The following is a 22,749-nucleotide window of genomic DNA, read 5'->3' as shown; positions in this document are numbered from 1 at the left end:
CTCATTTTGGACGACTTACTATTCTATGACTTTTTTGACTCATTTTGGACGACATACTATACTATGACTTTTTTGACTGATTTTGGACGACTTACTATTCTATGACTTTTTGACTGATTTTGGACAACTTACTATTCTATGATTTTTTTGACTAATTTTGGACGACATACTATACCATGATTTTTTTACTAATTTTGGACGACATACTATACTATGACTTTTTTGACTGATTTTAGACGACATACTATATACTATGACATTTTTGACTGATTTTGGACAACATACTATATTATAACAATTTTGACAGATTTTGGACGACATACTATACTATGACATTTTTGACTGATTTTGGACGACATGTTATACTATGACTTTTTTGACTGATTTTGGACGACATACTATATACTATGAAATTTTTAGGTGACTTCGGACGACATACTATACAATGACAATTTTGACAGATTTTGGACGACATACTGTACTATGACTTTTATGGATGATTTTGGACGACATACTATACTATGACATTTTTGACTGATTTTGGACGACATACTTTACTATGACTTTTTTGACTGATTTTGGACGACATACTATACTATGACTTTTTGACAGATTTTGGACGACATATTACACTATGACTTTTTTGACTGATTTTGAACGACATACTATACTATGACTTTTTTGGGTCATTTTGGACAACATACTACACTATGACTTTTTGACTGATTTTGGACGAAATGCTATACTATGACTTTTATGGATGATTGTGGACGACATACTATACTATGGCTTTTTTGACTGATTTTGGACGACACACTATACAATGACATTTTTGACAGATTTTGGACGACATACTACACTATGACATTTTTGACAGATTTTGGACGACATATTACACTATGACTTTTTTGACTGATTTTGGACGACATACTATACTATGACTTTGTGACAGATTTTGGACGACACACTATACAATGACATTTTTGACAGATTTTGGACGACATACTACACTATGACTTTTTTTTATGACAGATTTTGGACGACACACTATACAATGACATTTTTGACAGATTCTGGACGACATACTACACTTTGACTTTTTTGGGTAATTTTGGACAACATACTATACTATGACTTTTTTGACTGATTTTGGACGACATACTATACTAAGACTTTTTTGGGTGATTTTGGACGACATACTATACTATGACATTTTTGACTGATTTTGGACGACCTACTATACTATGACTTTTTTGACTGATTTTGGACGACATACTATACTATGACATTTTTGACTGATTTTGGACGACATACTATACTATGACATTTTTAGGTAATTTTGGACGACATACTATACTATGACTTTTTTGGGTCATTTTGGACAACATACTATACTATGACTTTTTTGACAGATTTTGGACGACATGAATATACTATGACTTTTTTGGGTGATTTTGGACGACATACTATACTATGACATTTTTGACTGATTTTGGACGACATACTATACTATGACTTTTTTTGACTGATTTTGGACGACATACTATACTATGACATTTTGGACTGATTTTGGACGACATACTATACTATGACATGTTTGACTGATTTTGGACGACATACTATACTATGACTTTTTTGGGTCATTTTGGACGACATACTATACTATGACTTTTTTGGGTCATTTTGGACGACATACTATACTATGACTTTTTTTGACAGGTTTTGGACGACATACTATACTATGACATTTGAGGTGAATTTGGGACAGAAAGCCACTTTCACAGTTGGCTGAGTGGTTTGTGACGCTCCCATTCAGAACCAACCTATAAGGGACACTGGTTCTAATCCCACCGCTTACAGGTAACTAAAACAATTTTGGGTCATTTTGGACGACATACTATACTATGACTTTTTTGACTGATTTTGGACGACATGCTATACTATGACTTTTTTGACTCATTTTGGACGACTTACTATTCTATGACTTTTTTGACTCATTTTGGACGACATACTATACTATGACTTTTTTGACTGATTTTGGACGACTTACTATTCTATGACTTTTTGACTGATTTTGGACAACTTACTATTCTATGATTTTTTTGACTAATTTTGGACGACATACTATACCATGATTTTTTTACTAATTTTGGACGACATACTATACTATGACTTTTTTGACTGATTTTAGACGACATACTATATACTATGACATTTTTGACTGATTTTGGACAACATACTATATTATAACAATTTTGACAGATTTTGGACGACATACTATACTATGACATTTTTGACTGATTTTGGACGACATGTTATACTATGACTTTTTTGACTGATTTTGGACGACATACTATATACTATGAAATTTTTAGGTGACTTCGGACGACATACTATACAATGACAATTTTGACAGATTTTGGACGACATACTGTACTATGACTTTTATGGATGATTTTGGACGACATACTATACTATGACATTTTTGACTGATTTTGGACGACATACTTTACTATGACTTTTTTGACTGATTTTGGACGACATACTATACTATGACTTTTTGACAGATTTTGGACGACATATTACACTATGACTTTTTTGACTGATTTTGAACGACATACTATACTATGACTTTTTTGGGTCATTTTGGACAACATACTACACAATGACATTTTTGACAGATTTTGGACGACATACTACACTATGACTTTTTTTTATGACAGATTTTGGACGACATACTATACTATGACATTTTTGACTGATTTTGGACGACATACTATACTATGACTTTTTTTGACTGATTTTGGACGACATACTATACTATGACATTTTGGACTGATTTTGGACGACATACTATACTATGACATGTTTGACTGATTTTGGACGACATACTATACTATGACTTTTTTGGGTCATTTTGGACGACATACTATACTATGACTTTTTTGGGTCATTTTGGACGACATACTATACTATGACTTTTTTTGACAGGTTTTGGACGACATACTATACTATGACATTTGAGGTGAATTTGGGACAGAAAGCCACTTTCACAGTTGGCTGAGTGGTTTGTGACGCTCCCATTCAGAACCAACCTATAAGGGACACTGGTTCTAATCCCACCGCTTACAGGTAACTAAAACAATTTTGGGTCATTTTGGACGACATACTATACTATGACTTTTTTGACTGATTTTGGACGACATGCTATACTATGACTTTTTTGACTCATTTTGGACGACTTACTATTCTTTGACTTTTTTGACTCATTTTGGACGACATACTATACTATGACTTTTTTGACTGATTTTGGACGACTTACTATTCTATGACTTTTTGACTGATTTTGGACAACTTACTATTCTATGATTTTTTTGACTAATTTTGGACGACATACTATACCATGATTTTTTTACTAATTTTGGACGACATACTATACTATGACTTTTTTGACTGATTTTAGACGACATACTATATACTATGACATTTTTGACTGATTTTGGACAACATACTATATTATAACAATTTTGACAGATTTTGGACGACATACTATACTATGACATTTTTGACTGATTTTGGACGACATGTTATACTATGACTTTTTTGACTGATTTTGGACGACATACTATATACTATGAAATTTTTAGGTGACTTCGGACGACATACTATACAATGACAATTTTGACAGATTTTGGACGACATACTGTACTATGACTTTTATGGATGATTTTGGACGACATACTATACTATGACATTTTTGACTGATTTTGGACGACATACTTTACTATGACTTTTTTGACTGATTTTGGACGACATACTATACTATGACTTTTTGACAGATTTTGGACGACATATTACACTATGACTTTTTTGACTGATTTTGAACGACATACTATACTATGACTTTTTTGGGTCATTTTGGACAACATACTACACTATGACTTTTTGACTGATTTTGGACGAAATGCTATACTATGACTTTTATGGATGATTGTGGACGACATACTATACTATGGCTTTTTTGACTGATTTTGGACGACACACTATACAATGACATTTTTGACAGATTTTGGACGACATACTACACTATGACATTTTTGACAGATTTTGGACGACATATTACACTATGACTTTTTTGACTGATTTTGGACGACATACTATACTATGACTTTGTGACAGATTTTGGACGACACACTATACAATGACATTTTTGACAGATTTTGGACGACATACTACACTATGACTTTTTTTTATGACAGATTTTGGACGACACACTATACAATGACATTTTTGACAGATTCTGGACGACATACTACACTTTGACTTTTTTGGGTAATTTTGGACAACATACTATACTATGACTTTTTTGACTGATTTTGGACGACATACTATACTAAGACTTTTTTGGGTGATTTTGGACGACATACTATACTATGACATTTTTGACTGATTTTGGACGACCTACTATACTATGACTTTTTTGACTGATTTTGGACGACATACTATACTATGACATTTTTGACTGATTTTGGACGACATACTATACTATGACATTTTTAGGTAATTTTGGACGACATACTATACTATGACTTTTTTGGGTCATTTTGGACAACATACTATACTATGACTTTTTTGACAGATTTTGGACGACATGAATATACTATGACTTTTTTGGGTGATTTTGGACGACATACTATACTATGACATTTTTGACTGATTTTGGACGACATACTATACTATGACTTTTTTTGACTGATTTTGGACGACATACTATACTATGACATTTTGGACTGATTTTGGACGACATACTATACTATGACATGTTTGACTGATTTTGGACGACATACTATACTATGACTTTTTTGGGTCATTTTGGACGACATACTATACTATGACTTTTTTGGGTCATTTTGGACGACATACTATACTATGACTTTTTTTTACAGAATTTGGACGACATACTATACTATGACTTTTTTGACTGATTTTGAACGACCTACTATACTATGACATTTTTAGGTCATTTTGGACGACATACTATACTATGACATTTTTGACTGATTTTGGACGACATACTATACTATGACTTTTTTGACTGATTTTGGACGACATACTATACTATGACATTTTTGACTGATTTTGGACGACATACTATACTATGACTTTTTTTGACAGGTTTTGGACGACATACTATACTATGACATTTGAGGTGAATTTGGGACAGAAAGCCACTTTCACAGTTGGCTGAGTGGTTTGTGACGCTCCCATTCAGAACCAACCTATAAGGGACACTGGTTCTAATCCCACCGCTTACAGGTAACTAAAACAATTTTGGGTCATTTTGGACGACATACTATACTATGACTTTTTTTTACAGAATTTGGACGACATACTATTTTATGACTTTTTTGGGTGATTTTGGACGACAAACTATACTATGACATGTTTGACTGATTTTGGACGACATACTATACTATGACTTTTTTGGGTCATTTTGGACGACATACTATACTATGACTTTTTTGACTGATTTTGGACGACATACCATACTATGACATTTTTAGGTAATTTTGGACGACATACTATACTATGCCACTTTTGACTGATTTTGGACGACATACTATACTATGACTTTTTTGGGTCATTTTGGACGACATACTATACTATGACTTTTTTGACTGATTTTGGACGACATACTATACTATGACTTTTTTGACTGATTTTGGACGACATACTATACTATGACATTTTTAGGTAGTTTTGGACAATATACTATACTATGCCACTTTTGACTGATTTTGGACGACATACTATACTATGACTTTTTTGGGTCATTTTGGACAATATACTATACTATGACTTTTTTGACTGATTTTGGACGACATACTATACTATGACTTTTTTTGACTGATTTTGGACGACATACTATACTATGACATTTTGGACTGATTTTGGACGACATACTATACTATGACATTTTTGACTGATTTTGGACGACATACTATACTATGCCACTTTTGACTGATTTTGGACGACATACTATACTATGACATTTTTAGGTAGTTTTGGACAATATACTATACTATGCCACTTTTGACTGATTTTGGACGACATGCTATACTATGACTTTTTTGGGTGATTTTGGACGACATACTATACTATGACATTTTTGACTGATTTTGGACGACATACTATACTATGACTTTTTTTGACTGATTTTGGACGACATACTATACTATGACATTTTGGACTGATTTTGGACGACATACTATACTATGACATTTTTGACTGATTTTGGACGACATACTATACTATGACATTTTTAGGTAATTTTGGACGACATACTATACTATGCCACTTTTGACTGATTTTGGACGACATACTATACTATGACTTTTTTGGGTCATTTTGGACGACATACTATACTATGACTTTTTTGACTGATTTTGGACGACATACTATACTATGACATGTTTGACTGATTTTGGACGACATACTATACTATGACTTTTTTGGGTCATTTTGGACGACATACTATACTATGACTTTTTTGACTGATTTTGGACGACATACTATACTATGACTTTTTTGACTGATTTTGAACGACCTACTATACTATGACATTTTTAGGTCATTTTGGACGACATACTATACTATGACATTTTTGATTGATTTTGGACGACATACTATACTATGACTTTTTTGACTGATTTTGGACGACATACTATACTATGACATTTTTGACTGATTTTGGACGACATACTATACTATGACTTTTTTTGACAGGTTTTGGACGACATACTATACTATGACATTTGAGGTGAATTTGGGACAGAAAGCCACTTTCACAGTTGGCTGAGTGGTTTGTGACGCTCCCATTCAGAACCAACCTATAAGGGACACTGGTTCTAATCCCACCGCTTACAGGTAACTAAAACAATTTTGGGTCATTTTGGACGACATACTATACTATGACTTTTTTTTACAGAATTTGGATGACATACTATTCTATGACTTTTTTGGGTGATTTTGGACGACCTACTATACTATGACATTTTTAGGTAATTTTGGACGACAAACTATACTATGACATGTTTGACTGATTTTGGACGACATACTATACTATGACTTTTTTGGGTCATTTTGGACAACATATTATACTATGGTATTTTTGACTGATTTTGGACGACATACTATACTATGACATTTTGGACTGATTTTGGATGACATACTATACTATGACATTTCAGGTGAACTTGGGACAGAAAGCCACTTTCACAGTTGGCTGAGTGGTTTGTGACGCTCCCATTTAGAACCAGCCTATAAGGGACACTGGTTCTAATCCCACCGCTTACAGGTAACTAAAACAATTTTGGGTAATTTTGGACGACATACTATACTATGACATTTTTGGGTCATTTTGGACGACATACTATACTATGACATTTTTGAATGATTTTGGACGACATACTATACAATGACTTTTTTGGGTGATTTTGGACGACATACTATACTATGACATTTTGACTGATTTTGGACGACATACTATACTATGACTTTTTTGACTGATTTTGGACGACATACTATACTATGACATTTTTAGGTAATTTTGGACGACATACTATACTATGACTTTTTTTGACAGGTTTTGGACGACATACTATACTATGACATTTCAGGTGAATTTGGGACAGAAAGCCACTTTCACAGTTGGCTGAGTGGTTTGTGACGCTCCCATTTAGAACCAGCCTATAAGGGACACTGGTTCGAATCCCACCGCTTAAAGGTAACTAAAACTATTTTGGGTCATATTGGACGACATACTGTACTATGCCTTTTTATACAAATTTTGGACGACATACTATACTATGACATTTTTGACTGATTTTGGACGACATACTATACTATGACTTTTTTGACTGATTTTGGACGACATACTATACTATGACTTTTTTGACTGATTTTGGACGACATGCTATACTATGACTTTTTTGACTCATTTTGGACGACTTACTATTCTATGACTTTTTTGACTCATTTTGGACGACATACTATACTATGACTTTTTTGACTGATTTTGGACGACTTACTATTCTATGACTTTTTTGACTGATTTTGGACGACATACTATACAATGACAATTTTGACAGATTTTGGACGACATACTGTACTATGACTTTTATGGATGATTTTGGACGACATACTATACTATGACATTTATGACTGATTTTGGACGACATACTATACTATGGCATTTTTGACTGATTTTGGACGACATACTTTACTATGACTTTTTTGACTGATTTTGGACGACATACTATACTATGACTTTTTGACAGATTTTGGACGACATATTACACTATGACTTTTTTGACTGATTTTGAACGACATACTACACTATGACTTTTTTGGGTCATTTTGGACAACATACTACACTATGACTTTTTGACTGATTTTGGACGAAATGCTATACTATGACTTTTATGGATGATTGTGGACGACATACTATACTATGAATTTTTGACAGATTTTGGACGACACACTATACAATGACATTTTTGACAGATTTTGGACGACATACTACACTATGACTTTTTTTTATGACAGATTTTGGACGACACACTATACAATGACATTTTTGACAGATTTTGGACGACATACTACACTATGACTTTTTTGGGTAATTTTGGACAACATACTATACTATGACTTTTTTGACAGATTTTGGACGACATGCTATAGTATGACTTTTTTGGGTGATTTTGGACGACATACTATACAATGACATTTTTGACTGATTTTGGACGACCTACTATACTATGACTTTTTTGACTGATTTTGGACGACATACTATACTATGACATTTTTAGGTAATTTTGGACGACATACTATACTATGACTTTTTTGGGTCATTTTGGACAACATACTATACTATGACTTTTTTGACAGATTTTGGACGACATGCTATACTATGACTTTTTTGGGTGATTTTGGACGACATACTATACTATGACATTTTTGACTGATTTTGGACGACATACTATACTATGACTTTTTTTGACTGATTTTGGACGACATACTATACTATGACATTTTGGACTGATTTTGGACGACATACTATACTATGACATGTTTGACTGATTTTGGACGACATACTATACTATGACTTTTTTGGGTCATTTTGGACGACATACTATACTATGACTTTTTTGGGTCATTTTGGACGACATACTATACTATGACTTTTTTGGGTCATTTTGGACGACATACTATACTATGACATTTTGACTGATTTTGGACGACATACTATACTATGACTTTTTTGACTGATTTTGGACGACATACTATACTATGACATTTTTAGGTAATTTTGGACGACATACTATACTATGACTTTTTTTGACAGGTTTTGGACGACATACTATACTATGACATTTTTGACTGATTTTGGACGACATAGTATACTATGACTTTTTTGACTGATTTTGGACGACATACTATACTATGACATTTTTGAGTGATTTTGGACGACTTACTATATACTATGACTTTTTTGACTGATTTTGGACAACATACTATACTATGGTATTTTTGACTGATTTTGGACGACATACTATACTATGACTTTTTTGACTGATTTTGGACGACATACTATACTATGACTTTTTTAGGTAATTTTGGACGACATATTATACTATGGTATTTTTGACTGATTTTGGACGACATACTATACTATGACTTTTTTGACAGATTTTGGATGACATACTATACTATGACATTTCAGGTGAACTTGGGACAGAAAGCCACTTTCACAGTTGGCTGAGTGGTTTGTGACGCTCCCATTCAGAACCAGCCTATAAGGGACACTGGTTCTAATCCCACCGCTTACAGGTAACTAAAACAATTTTGGGTCATTTTGGACGACATACTATACTATGACTTTTTTGACTGATTTTGGACGACATACTATTCTATGACATTTTTAGGTAATTTTGGACGACATACTATACTATGACATTTTTGGGTCATTTTGGACGACATACTATACTATGACATTTTTGAATGATTTTGGACGACATACTATACAATGACTTTTTTGGGTGATTTTGGACGACATACTATACTATGACATTTTTGACTGATTTTGGACGACATACTATACTATGACATTTTGACTGATTTTGGACGACATACTATACTATGACTTTTTTGACTGATTTTGGACGACATACTATACTATGACATTTTTGACTGATTTTGGACGACATACTATACTATGACTTTTTTCGGTCATTTTGGACGACATACTATACTATGACTTTTTGACAGATTATGGACAACATTCTATACTATGACTTTTTTGACAGATTTTGGACGACATACTTTTCTATGACTTTTTTTGACTGATTTTGGACGACATGCTATACTATGACTTTTTTGGGTCATTTTGTACGACATACTATACTATGACATTTTTTACTTGATTTTGGACGACATACTATACTATGACATTTTTAGGTAATTTTGGACGACATACTATACTATGACTTTTTTGGGTCATTTTGGACGACATACTATACTATGACATTTTTGACTGATTTTGGACAACATACTATACTATGACATTTTTGGGTGATTTTGGACGACATACTATACTATGACTTTTTTGACTGATTTTGGACGACATACTATACTATGACATTTTTGAGTGATTTTGGACGACTTACTATATACTATGACTTTTTTGACTGATTTTGGACAACATACTATACTATGGTATTTTTGACTGATTTTGGACGACATACTATACTATGACTTTTTTGACTGATTTTGGACGACATACTATACTATGACTTTTTTAGGTAATTTTGGACGACATATTATACTATGGTATTTTTGACTGATTTTGGACGACATACTATACTATGACTTTTTTGACAGATTTTGGATGACATACTATACTATGACATTTCAGGTGAACTTGGGACAGAAAGCCACTTTCACAGTTGGCTGAGTGGTTTGTGACGCTCCCATTCAGAACCAGCCTATAAGGGACACTGGTTCTAATCCCACCGCTTACAGGTAACTAAAACAATTTTGGGTCATTTTGGACGACATACTATACTATGACTTTTTTGACTGATTTTGGACGACATACTATTCTATGACATTTTTAGGTAATTTTGGACGACATACTATACTATGACATTTTTGGGTCATTTTGGACGACATACTATACTATGACATTTTTGAATGATTTTGGACGACATACTATACAATGACTTTTTTGGGTGATTTTGGACGACATACTATACTATGACATTTTTGACTGATTTTGGACGACATACTATACTATGACATTTTGACTGATTTTGGACGACATACTATACTATGACTTTTTTGACTGATTTTGGACGACATACTATACTATGACATTTTTGACTGATTTTGGACGACATACTATACTATGACTTTTTTCGGTCATTTTGGACGACATACTATACTATGACTTTTTGACAGATTATGGACAACATTCTATACTATGACTTTTTTGACAGATTTTGGACGACATACTTTTCTTTGACTTTTTTTGACTGATTTTGGACGACATGCTATACTATGACTTTTTTGGGTCATTTTGTACGACATACTATACTATGACATTTTTTACTTGATTTTGGACGACATACTATACTATGACATTTTTAGGTAATTTTGGACGACATACTATACTATGACTTTTTTGGGTCATTTTGGACGACATACTATACTATGACATTTTTGACTGATTTTGGACAACATACTATACTATGACATTTTTGGGTGATTTTGGACGACATACTATACTATGACTTTTTTGGGTGATTTTGGACGACATACTATACTATGACATTTTTGACTGATTTTGGACGACATACTATACTAAGACATTTTTGGATGATTTTGGACGACATACTATACTATGACATTTTTGACTGATTTTGGACGACATACATTGGTACATTTGAAACCAGCGCCTCCTTGTGGAAGCAGAAAATACTAAACAGTTAGAACCAAACTTGCTAGGATTGATGATAGTCTGGCCCTGAAGCTGCCTGTATGAAAATATTCAATTTCGAAAACTGTGCCACCTGGTTACGGCAGACAGAATTACACTTACAGTTTTAGATGCTGCTCTAACAGAGATTATTGGATCCACCTGAAACGTGATATGTGAGACACTAGACCCGTCCTGAACATGTCCGTAAAAGATTACCGCCCCCACAGGAAGTAAAGTCTAAGGTGGGCACACGGAGACTCTCGAGCCCTCGAGCTCCAACCCGTTCAGAACTGCTTGGAGTACTAGTTTTTACATTTCTTTGTTCCATATAACACAAATTAAAACCAATTCATTTTGTGGACAAAACAAGACATTTGAGAAAATCGTTTCCAGGTTAAAAAACAATGATCAACATTTTTCAACATTTTCTGGTCCAAGGAATCGAAAAAAAAATTGACTGGTGAATTGATTACAAAAAAAATAAATAATAAAAAAAAATAAAATCAGCCCCCTTCTCCACAAAAGCATCATCACAACCAAAATGTTGGTCATCTCTTTTTCCTGTTGAATTCATGATGCACTGGATGCTGAGACTGGAAGAATCGTCTCCTCGCCCCTCTCTCCATCTTGGGTCACCAGTGTTTGCAGCTTGCAACAAGCCACTGACTTCTTTGTCTACCGCTCGGTTGTCCCAAGTCTGATCTTTACCTTGGGAAACATTTTGTACATCTGTACCTCACACGTTGGTGTTTTATTTAACTGTTGAATATTTTCCTGCACTAATGTGTCGAGCGTTATCTGGCTGTGATTCATCACATCACCTACCTGAGGCTGAGAAATAATAGCATTGCATGTGTGGCTGCTCATATTGCTGCTGGTGTTAATGGTACTGCAACACTGTTCAAATAACTATTTGAACAGCACTTTTCAAAACAACTCTACAAAGTGTTTTCCATAGTAGAAAAAGAAAGACAACCTTTAACCGTAAAATGGTAAAGACAGAATTTAAAGATAAAATTAAAAGATGAAATAAAATAGTGAAAATACATCTGTAGGTATAGGCATTTTAAAGCAAAGTAGTCTAATGTTTAGTGGCATATTTTTATGCATTAGCCATATTTAGTGTTAGTGGCTAGAAGTAAGGAAGTTGTGAGATAGGGGCAAGTAGCAGCATCACCATCCACTGTGGCATTCCCTGCTTTAGAGTCCAATTTATTATATTCCCTCTAAAACCTTGTACAAATCCATATAGGGTTTGAGTTTTCTGGTTAAAATCAACCAAACACTTGGAGCAGTGTCAAAGGGTGCCAAGTCTACAGTAACAGATCATTGCAATTCATTTGAAAGGAATTCCACATCTTTAAGTTCAAAGCACTAAGTTGTCAAAATAACACTCATCACAGAATCAGTGAAAAAATACAAGTCAACCATAAAGTTAAGAACAAGTTTTACTTGATATAAAGAAGGCAATAAATACAAGTTTTCAATGTCTAACATTACAGGCTGAAAGTAGCACTGTCTGTACACCATCACCATCTACAAGTGATGTGATTTACACTACAAACCTGTCTATTCAAATCCTTTGTTTTGGAGGAAAATACATGCATATCATGACAAGCCGAGTCACAAAATCAGATGGATCCTTGTCTGATTTTGGAAACTGCACAGCCATGGTATGTCACTCAGTCAGGATCTGTGGCCAGATTTCCTCACACACAGAGAAGAAGGGGAAGGACGAAATGCCTTGCCATGTTACGAGTCGACTCAATTTACCTTGTTCTCTGTTGTGTGAAGAAGACCCAGCTCATAAAATCTTGACTGATTTAAAAATTGAGCAATTACATAAATCAAACATCGATGCTGTTGGGTCATGCGGAGAGCTTGCGATCTTTTACAGACTGAAACAGGCTGAAAGTAGCAGTGTCTGTAATTTAGTGTGGTGATGCATCACATGTGCAGTGTTTTGTCATGTGTGGTTGTGGGTCAGTGGGGACAGGGGGGGTTAAAGTCCATTTAAAAAAAAAAAAATCAAAAAAATTTCAGTGACCATGTCCTGTTGGGCAGAGTGACGTAGCAGCCATTGAGGCATGTGTACAGTTTGGCAAGGTCCAGCATCTAACAAAAAAATAAAAATAAATACGAGTCAGCACACTTTAGTATTAAGTAAATATGGATTAAACATATTGAGCACTAACTGGAAGAACGTACCTGAAGACATCCCGTGGAAAAGGTCGATTCATCTTAGGCGAAGTCCTCGTCGTAGAAGGGTCGGTTCATCTTGGGCTAAGTCCTCGTCGTAGAAGGGTCGGTTCATCTTGGGCGAAGTCCTCGTCGTAGAAGGGTCGGTTCATCTTGGGCTAAGTCCTCGTCGTAGAAGGGTCAGTTCATCTTGGGCGAGGTCATCACCGCAGCCATCCAGGACGGGACTTCTCCAGGTTGTGATGTCCAACATGGTGTCCTCTGATCCAGGAATGTGCTGCAGCCTTCATCTCTTCAAAACAAGGAAGAATTTGATTTGATAAGTCACAAGAAAAAAAGAAGTAGTAAACAAATGACAAATCTTCAGGTAGCTCACCTGGTCAAGTGTGACAGGTCCTCACATCCAGTCAGAGCTCACCGATGGATGCCCTCCCTAACCTATACCTGCCTTTCCTGTCCTACACAGACAATTACAGGCAATCTTTGCCAGCCATTTGGTATGATGCTAACCCCAATGTCTTCGTTGGCTGCATGAAAAACTGTAAATCTCCCAGTTGCCCAGACAAACGTTCTTTCTGATTCCGTAGCCTTGCCACAAAAAGGTCCTCTGCTGAAACCCTCATTTTGCTAAGCATGAAATCAATTCCACTTTCCTGTCCTCAGATCTCATTTTCTCTCCCTGAAGCCTTTCGACAGCCATTGCTGTTGTAACATCTGCAAGAGGCAGCAGTTTCACAATTCAGAGCTTCTTGTGTGTTTAGCAAGACGTGGCACCAGAGTATTGACAAAGCAGACACCTGAAAATGCTTGACCCCAATTTAAACAAATGCTTCACCGTCTACAAGTGATGTGATGTGATTTACACTACAAACCTGTCCATTCAAATCCTTTGTTTCAGAGGAACATACATGCATATCATGACAAGCCGAGTCACAAAATCAGATGGATCCTTGTCTGATTTTGGAAACTGCACAGCCATGGTATGCCACTCAGTCAGGATCTGTGGCCAGATTTCCTCACACACACAGAGAAGAAGGGTAAAGACGAAATGCCTTACCCTGTTACGAGTCGACTCAATTTACCTTGTTCTCTGTTGTGTGAAGAAGACCCAGCTCATAAAATCTTGACTGATTTAAAAATTGAGCAATTAAATAACTCAAACATCGATGCTGTTGGGTCATGCAGAGAGCTTGCGATCTTTTGCATGGTTTCCCGAACATTTAGAGGTCAGGTTACTGACCCCAAGAATGTCAAACTCAAGGATTTTCTGTCCTAAACTGATGAACCATTTGGGTAAATTAGATCAAGCATTTAAAAGGTGTTTACATTGTTAGTAGTCTAATGACACTTCTTACCCAACACATGAAGACGCAGTGAATCAGGATACGGCTACCTTTAGCAGATGCAACAGCAGCAGTGGGTGGTGGAAGGCTGCAGGGAGAAAAAAAATTGATATGGAGACAAGTTGGAGGAATCATTTAATGCATAGCTCAACAAGAGTTAAAGCAGAGAGAAACTTTAGGGCAAGTCTACAAAAATCAAGAAGAGGAACTTCACCAAAACATCTAAGAGATAGCAGTTTCTCATGCAACCAACCAAGACATTGGGATTAAGCATCTTCCTAATGACTCTACAAGCTGCCTAAACTGTGAAATTTGAAAGAAAGTCATGGGTATTACAGACACTTGTTCGCTGAAATAGCTAGTGTATGGTGAGGTGTCAACCCTATGCTCTATCAAAAATCCCACTTTGGGCAAGCCATAAAGTCCTATCATTTCAACCAGCTGCCAGCTTTGCAAATCAGAGGCAAATGACCACTTGTGTTTACACGTTTACATGATCACTGTTAACCACAAAGCTCCAGACACCAAGTCAATCCAAGAAACAAATCAAATAACAAAAAATAAATTAAAAAGCTGCAGCTGCTCACTCCTACTACAAGAGGGTACTTGCACAACAGTCTTTAACATGAAGCCAACTTCTGTCTGATTTCTGTCTGAATTCAGCCAACAGAATAAAGGTTTTATTTCAAGTCATCGTATCGAAAGATAAAAAGTTCGAACATTTGGCGCAACTTTCACTTAAATAATCCGAGTTGTCTCTCTCTGCCTGGTTTGTGTCCTCCTAAAGAAAAGAAACACGCTCTAATCCTGCAACCTACAATCTCATTTATATAGAAACTATGCAGGATAGCCCTGCATCCCTAAGGCGAGTAACGCATAGTTTTGCAGGGGAAGATAAAAATCCCCTGCTGGGAGGCCTCCCAACATGACGCGCAAAAAGACTATGAACACAAAAAGGTTCAACTCCTTTAGAGGGAAATAAACTTGGCAGAGTGAGACAAGTCAGCATTAATATTGAATGTGATTTCAGTTAGCGACTACAAAGGCTGATGGCAGTGCGTAAAGTTTAAGACTTAAATGTATGTATTGATATTTAAAGTATATCATAACATTATCCATGGGCTGAATAACACCTCCAATCTAATGTGACTACACTTGCATATAAATCAAAAGTTAAGCTTCATAATCAAATCAGGAACCAGCTATCTTATCAAAGCAATTACCAGTTGAGAATAAAGGAAGACCTGGTCTAGCTCATCATAATCAATTACTACATTTTTACAGCACTTTGAAAGAACTTTAAACAAGCTACAGTAAACTTTGATGCATTTGCTAATGATTCGTCAGCTTTCACGTTTGTCAACAGTCCAAGTTGTAACTATGATATCTGAGATTCAAGACCAAAATTTAATTTTTAAATTAAAGCCATTTCAAAATAAGGTACCAGAATTTCCTACAGAAATTAGACGCCTCAAGACCACTCAACTTTAAAATCACCCATTTAAGTTGAGACTAAAAAAGTGACTAAATACAACACAGGACAGACAGACGGATAGCAGACACAGGACAGACAGACGGATACCAGACACACGAGACAGACAGAGACCAGACAGAAAGACATGTCTCTCAGACCAGCGAGAGAGAGACAGTGACACATGCCATAACAGCAGTCTTGGCATGTGTCAGTGTGTAAATAAAGGCCTTTGCACTCAGTAACGCAAAACAAAAAAATTATACTATTGTAATGCCATTGTGTCAGGCATTGTAAATGTTTAGATGCAAATTAATTTATAAATTAAGTGGACACGATTTACCCACAAAGATCATGTGGCAAAGGCCTTTAATACTTACCTGAAATGTAAAAATTTGACCTGTTTTTTAAAGAATTTGCTTGTTGTTTAATTAGTGTGCATCTTGCCAGTCTTGCAGCATAAATTTTGTTCACCTTTCTGGTGCAGTAAAGTCAATTGGAGTGTTAGTCTTGGTCCAAAGGTCAGATTAACGTCAGTCCAAGTCAGTCATCACACTCACACACTCCAAGTCAGTCATCGCACACACACACATTCACACATTCCAAGTCAGTCATCACACACCCACACACAATCCAAGTCAGTCATCGCGCACACACACACACACACACACAATCCAAGTCAGTCTTCGCACACACGCACACACTCCAAGTCAGTCATCGCACACACAAACACACTCCAAGTCAGTCATCGCACACACACACACACGCACGCACACACGAAAACTTAGTAGGAAAAACAGATCTGAAATTATAGACTGGCATAAACACCAAGACCAAGTACAGTCATGACAGTGGCCATGAAGAATCAAGATTCAGGTCAGAGCAGGTATAGTAATGGCACAGCGGCCAAGCAACAAAGAAAAACTGCACTTAATATTTGAAATTAAACTAAAACGCAATCTAATTAGGATGGACATGCAGTGATGTCGGTGCTCCTCTTGACTGATGCTAGAAGAAAAGTACAGGTTAGTTCACTTACTGTGCATGGACGCGGAAGGCACCCATGTTTGCCTATGTAAAATGACTATACGCGCAAGGCCAGACGTACAATGACACAAGTAGGCCATGAAGGCGCGGGCACAGTTAGCGATGATGACCTACTTGCATTAAGGGACGTATGGCAATACAAAGGCAATGGCAGGACTGCCATCCAAAGCCAGGTACTATGTAGATCACCAGGATCTACTTTAACGTTCTAGGGCTAACGTTAGATTAATGGCCACGATGGAAAAGAGAGAGAGAAAAAAAAAAAAGGCACAGCGGCCAAGAAGTCTAAGCCTCGTGACAGAGTGTACAAGGCACAACATTACATTTATTCCTACCATCTAGCTTTAACTGTACACCAACATCCATTTAAACCTCATTTAAAAACTGGTCCTCCAACATCACTATATTTTAGTGCTAAAGAAAACAGTTCAAGTTACAACCCTCAGCTATTTGACAGATGGAAAGCAGGAGAATAGAAAGAACGTGGCCATGTTGGACAATGTAGAGAGATGTAGGCACAGCGGCCAAGAAAGAGTGGGGACACAGCGGCCACCCAGAATTAAACCATGACACCTACAATTTGACGATCTTCATGAAGATCAATCTGGGGGGAAAAAAACAAACAAATGTTTGAGTCCAGTCTCCAGCCTTGACAATGTTCAAGTTCATACAGTTACAGGTGTAAAATAACAAGGTAAGGTGTTCTAGAATGTGTTTGTATGAGGTACAGACATGGTTCACCCAGCCTGAGATATAAAGACTCACTTTCAGTGAAAACATTGCTGCCAGCACAAATTCTATTCTAACAGTGAAACAAAGAAATTAACATAATCACAAGTGATGTAGAATAAAGTTGATTAAGATTTAAGGAATGCCTTTTAAGTTCAAGTATACAAATGTCAATACCTCATACAGCTACATTCTTTAAAAACACAAAAAAACTTATATATATATATATACATATATATATACATATATATAATACTTATACATGTGTGATTAAATGAATATGATATATTGCCATCAGTTAAATACATTTTGAAAACTAGCCATGACATTTTCAATGATGTAGTAAATTATCTCTAAAGGTGTCACTCACCTTTTTTTTGACAGCCTCAGGCTTTTGTATATGGCGGTCCGACCAGGTCTCTGTGAGCAGGAAGCAGGTTGTTCCTTTAAAAAAAAATGTTTGTATTTTAATTACATTAAAAGTTTAGAATAATAAAAGACATGTATAACCCTGAAACCAAATAAGTATTTCTAGTGAAAAACTAAATAGTAATGACCTTGAGTGGAACAATGAGTCAACATAGCACAGCAGCCATTATAACTTGTTTTTAGTCTTGTTTTGTCTATTTTGATAATGGATTGGTTTATATGTAAGCCCATTTCCACCACTTGATGAAAAAAAATTATGAAATTATGAGATAAAAAGTCAAAATGAGATAAAAAAAAAAAGTCAAAATTATAAGATAAAAAGTCATTATGAGATTTAACATTTAACATTTTATGGACCAAACATGAAAATAAATCACAAGTTAATGAAAATAGAAATTAGTTGCAGCACCATTCAAACCAATGATTTAACTGCTGTAACCAGACAAAACGGCTGCCAATTCAGATAACTGGCTGACAATGAGGCCCAGCTTGAGCTAAGTTTGAGCATATAATTCAGCAAACAGAGCCACCATTAAGATAACTTGACAAAAGTTACTCACCATTCCAGACGGGCCACCAATCTGGACCAGGCCGAACACGCCATCCTGGAGCGCCATGCTGCGTTTTTATACAGGAGCTGATGCACGAGGCCACCTTTTCGGCGTCTGACGTCAGGACGCGGTAGTTTTTCTTTTTTATTTCTCTTTTTTTATTTTTAAGTTTCCTCCTTTTTTGAGGTTTTATGGCGGTTGGTGCATTACCGCCACAAGTTCCCTCCTCCCGGAACAGTTTCAGTAGTTAAGCAGCGACACTTTTTTCGCGTCTTTTTTTTTTTTCCGTTTCACGGCTCGTTTCTTTTCAAAGTAGCATCACGGGACTGTTGGCTGGATGAAGATTAAATAAGAGGAGGAGGAGGAAGCAATCAGCGGTCATCAGCTGACTGAAAAACACCTGCGTGAAGATGAGCAGGTGTGTTGTGTGTCACCAATCAATCAGTCTCCGCTTTATGCTTTTTCTTCTTCTTCTTCTTCTTCTTTTCTGAGGTTGTATGGCGGTTGGCAAACTACGATTTGGTGCTCTACCGCCACCATCTGGTATGGAGTGTGGATCTAAATGTCGACCTAACTGAACTATTACTTAAAAGTAAAAGTAAAAATAATAAAATAAATAATAATTATATATGTATATGTATATATATATATATATACATATATATACACAGATATACATGGGCAAGGCAAGTTTATTTGTATAGCGCCATTCTTACTCAAGGAAATTCATAGTGCTTTTCAGAAGCAAGTAAATACATTGGAAATTAAAACAAAATCAATTTTTAAAAAAAAGGAAATAATTTTGCTGCATACTATAAAACACAAAAAACCAACAACCTATATATGCATACATATACATACACCTATTTATATATATACACACAGACACAAACACACATCCTATATCCTCCCAATCAACTTTGTGTTTTTAAGAAACTGAAGTAATATCTTGTAACACTCTACAACTCCAATTCCTCATCAAGGTCTCTCAACTTTTTAATCATTACTTCTCTCTCCCTTTGGTATTTTTGACTTTGTGTTATAACATGATGAATGGATTCCTCCTGCCCACAGTGATCACATCTGTCTGTATTGTGTTTATTGATGAGAAATAATGTGTTGTTCAATCCTGTATGGCCAAATCTGATCCTCGATATTATAATTTCCTCTTTCCTACTTCTTTCTGTGTGCCTAGCCGCTCCCACTTTTCTTGGATACTATAAAACCATCTTCCTTTCCTCTCCTCCTCCCATTGTTTTTGCCATCTCTACTGTAGCTTTTGTGTAATGATGCTGTTCATTTCTGTTTTGCTTAATTTTATTGCTAAATCTATATTATTATGTCCTGTTGCAGCTTTTGCCACCGTGTCTGCTATTTCGTTCCCTTTAACCCCAATGTGTCCTGGTATCCATAAACATATTAGCCTACTGTGAGTCCCATCATCTGAATTCTATATAATGTTTGTTGTATTTCTATTATGATCTCTTAGCAGAGCAGGTCTTGTCTGCTTTCAGAATGGCTGGACTGTAGGCTTGTGAGCAGTGTTTGGTATTAACGCTTTATTAGTAACGCCGTTACGTAACGTTGTTACTTTATTCAGTAACTAATAATGTAATGGTTTTTTTTTAAATTCAATAACTCCGTTTCTGTTACCAAACGCTGCGTTACTCCGTTCCTTTTGGTGAGGTTTTACAACGGCACACAGTTCTCATAACATTTTAGCGATCAATAAAGTTTAATTGAATTTTTAAAAAAAGCACTTGTCGCCCTCTAGTGTCCCACACGTAATCAAACACATGCCATGAACAGGACTGGTAAGGTCAGGGCACGGCATGATGGCGAGCGAGAGGGGAAGATAAGTTTCTGGAGAGCAGAGGGAAAAACAACATTTCAGTAACTTGTAGACTGTGTCCCGGTTCAAAAATACTTTCTACGGCGAACAACATCAACAGCAATCTGCTGAAGCACCTGGAGAAGCGGCATGCTTTGACAAACTTAGTTAGGTCATCTGCTGTTGGGTTTAATTAGGTGGGGACAGTCAAACAGGACTCCTTCAGGAAGGCCACCATCTTGGATTGAACACCAAATCGGAGGCGATTTTGGCCATTTTGCACCAATGGTATTTGAACGAACTTGTCCTACAGCTTTTGTGCGATCACCTTCAAACTTGGTCACTGTGGACATGTTCAGGAGCTTACGATGCTTATGGTTAGTAAAAATGTCAAATGACGTACGAGAACGGGGCCGGCAAAGTTGGCGGAACAAAACTCTTACAACTTTGAGATGGAAGGTCCGATCTCAACCAAACTTGCAATGATCGATGATGGGCCATTTCTAGAGAGGTCTATGCAAAAACTGTCAGGTTTGAAAACATCACCTCCTGGTGGAGGCAGAAAAAAAAAAGTTACTTTACGATTTTGGGAATAACTTTTAGACAGATTATCGTATCAAACTCAAAATTGGTGAAAACACTCAAAACACATGGTCGATGGTGCGTGCTGAACATGATGGCACAACGTTTAACGGTGTTGCCATGGCAATGATGCAAAGTCGGACTTTGCTCGACCTATTTACACCACACCTAGTGTCCGTAATAGGAGAGGTGTCCCTCTTCTGTGGCTCTTCCTGTAGTTTGTCCCCTTTATTTTGTGGTTTTGTAGAGTTTTTCTTTATTCAAGGTTAGAGGGTGTGACTATAAAGTTGTTCAAGGCAAATTAATAAATAAAATTGACTTGACTTGCTTGTACTGTGCTGCTGCCAACTCTGCTTTCAAACTGCTCATTAGCATTTAATCATAAGTGCATTCCACTGTTTGGTCAACATGACCTTCCTTCTGATGCATTCTTCAAAATACAAAAAGTAAGTCAAATTAAGATATTCCATGAAATATAGATATGGAAACTCACAGTAGATGAGTGTGAAGAATGAGCTGCACTACGA

The 22,749-nt window shown here is 36.0% G+C and overlaps 1 long non-coding RNA gene across 1 annotated transcript; it reads right to left on the bottom strand.

Annotated features, from left to right (window-relative positions):
* Window positions 1-13,497: 13,497 nt before the first annotated feature.
* On the bottom strand, window positions 13,498-20,282 carry LOC131468068 (uncharacterized). Its single transcript, XR_009241669.1, has 5 exons — window positions 19,819-20,282; window positions 19,200-19,273; window positions 14,616-18,704; window positions 14,249-14,531; window positions 13,498-14,155 (listed from the first exon to the last, which is right to left on the bottom strand). It is a non-coding gene; the product is annotated as an uncharacterized LOC131468068 (long non-coding RNA).
* Window positions 20,283-22,749: the final 2,467 nt, after the last annotated feature.

This window comes from Solea solea, chromosome 11 (genome assembly GCF_958295425.1).
Source record: "Solea solea chromosome 11, fSolSol10.1, whole genome shotgun sequence".
Classification (NCBI taxonomy): domain Eukaryota; kingdom Metazoa; phylum Chordata; class Actinopteri; order Pleuronectiformes; family Soleidae; genus Solea; species Solea solea.
The sequence above is the reverse complement of the archived record's forward strand: the minus strand, read 5'-3'. Positions and strand labels throughout refer to the sequence as shown.